Here is a 2,500-nt window from a genome sequence, read left to right on the forward strand (position 1 = left end):
TATTACTCTCCTTCGTATCAGACAAATGGTATAAAACTCCAGTACTCCTCTCTCTCTCTCTCTCTCTCTCTCTCTCTCTCTCTCTCTCTCTCTCTCTATCTATCTATCTATCTATCTCTCTCTCTCTCTCTCTCTCTCTCTCTCTCTCTCTGTCCAGCAGACTAGGTAATACAAATTCATGACCACGCCCCAACGTTCAACAAACGTCTGCTGAGCGTAAAATGCTATGGGCTGTACGTTCTGTCCCAGTACGCCAGGTCTGTAAGTGTAAGGAGGGACCACTCCAGCCTTCTTCATTCAACACTAAACTTACTTAACATTGCCAACAAACCGCAAATAAGCAGACCTCGGTCGTCTCCCAAGATTACGTGTTCTGATTAGATTTCCATGATGGAAAAGTGACGGAAGAGGAAGCGAATGCATCCTACTCCTGCCTAATCGAGTTGCCGTGGCGTAGTGGTGGGCTGAAGATAAAATGGGATTAAATTATTTAATGGTTTAAGATTACCCCCCTCTACCCCCATCCCCCTGGAACGCCAGACGGACCTCAGTGCCAGACGAACAGTCAGTACCTCACCTCTCTTCAGATAACCAGGCACTCTTCCTCGGAACGCCAAACACGCCTCTAATCCGAACAGACGCGGAGGACTCCACACCCTAGAACAACGAAACCTTCACAGCACCAAGACCCCCAGTCCAACTTGACTACCTGATCGCAAGCCAGCAGATTATTAACTTCAACTCTATCGGCTTTAACAGGTTGGAAATAAAGTGATCTGCTGACGTGTTATTTTTCAATTTCAGACAGGTTTTACCATTTGCTTGAAATGTAGAGAAACGAGAACCTTTGTTCTAAAGTGAAAATCTTATACGAAACGAAGTCTCTCTCTCTCTCTCTCTCTCTCTCTCTCTCTCTCTGCTTTATTCATTGTCCTGACACTGTGGATGTTTCAATATCCCACACGTGGTGTTCAGGTCAGTTGGCACTGCTCACAAAACCAGGGAGAATCCGACCAAACTTTCATTTCATTCGCTTACCTTCAACTGAACGCGTTGTGACTGGAATCCAACGAAGGGAAACAGGATGTTTCTTACTCTGGGCTAATAGAGTTACGGTGGCAAAGCTTATGCGTCTGATCCGAGATGGGTTCTTTGCTTGAATGGGAAGATTTCTTAATGTGTCACTTGTCTCTCGATAATGTCTGGTTTGTCTTGGTTTGCCCGACCAAGTGCTGAGTGGGAGAAAATCATATTATGATTGTTTTAATGTATACTGCTACTACCACTACTACCACTACTACTACTACTACTACTACTACTCTACTACTACTACTACTTATAATAATGATAATAATACCATCATTATCAGCAGCAGCAGCAGCATTATCATCATTATCAGTCCCTCAACTTGGGAGTCGACTGGAGGACAGGATAACTGGAGAAACAGACGACATCATCCACGCTGATTAACTGGCAGCTGTCAAGAGTTGATCCGTGACAAAAACTGTTGTGTAAAACTAACCACACCTCAACGTGAGAGATGCAAAACTCAGAACAAAGATGTTGGCTTGCTTGCTCCTAAAACAGCAAAAGCTCTGCTACGTACTTGGTAATAAGCAACAACAGTTTAATGATAAACCCATTCAAAAGGGTAGAATTATAAAGGAAGTAACAGGAGCTTACTGGTAGCTAACATGGTGAGGAAAGAGAGAAAATGTGTTTGAATCCTTGTAGCAGGACGCAGCTGAAGAGACTCGTTTAGATTTCTCTGTCTGTCTGCGGTGTTGTGATAAAAATAGTAAATCCAAACAAAATTATCATATCGTGTAGCAGTTTCGATCCATTAAGGATAATGCTTGAAAAAAAATTGACATCCATGTACATTTATTTCCGGTTTTTTTCTGTGTTGGTCAGGCTCCATTAGAATTTTTAATTTTAATCCTACACCTGCTATTTTGATTTATCGCCTGTCGCCATTTAATCACGTTGGAACTGTTGCAGCATAGCATTAGCCTCCTCACTGACAAACTCACACAGACACACACGGACACACACACACACACACACACACACACACACACACACACACACACACACACACACACACACACACACACACACCACACACACAGAGGCCAAACTTTCTTCTCAAGAACCAGACAAGAGCTAACAATGACAGGTCGCAAGAAACACCTCCAGTGCCCAGAAAGCCTCCTGTTTATGCAAAGAACACATTGAATTAGATGGCGCCACCTTCGCCCCAGCAACTCGATTAGGTCGGGTGGGGTAAGATACATTCGCCTTCCCTTTCAGTGGGACCCAATCAGATGGAGTGGACATTGAACACAGTGATGCGTGTTTGTCCCTGGTGTTGTGGGCAGCGCTGCGCTGAAGGCTGGACACAGAACCTTGAAATGCCACACCCTTTGATGACCCTGTCTGTTGGTCAGCTGTCCCAGTGAAGACAGCTAGCTGAGAGCTTTTCACACTGACATGTGCT

This window comes from Babylonia areolata, chromosome 8 (genome assembly GCF_041734735.1).
Source record: "Babylonia areolata isolate BAREFJ2019XMU chromosome 8, ASM4173473v1, whole genome shotgun sequence".
NCBI lineage: Eukaryota > Metazoa > Mollusca > Gastropoda > Neogastropoda > Buccinidae > Babylonia > Babylonia areolata.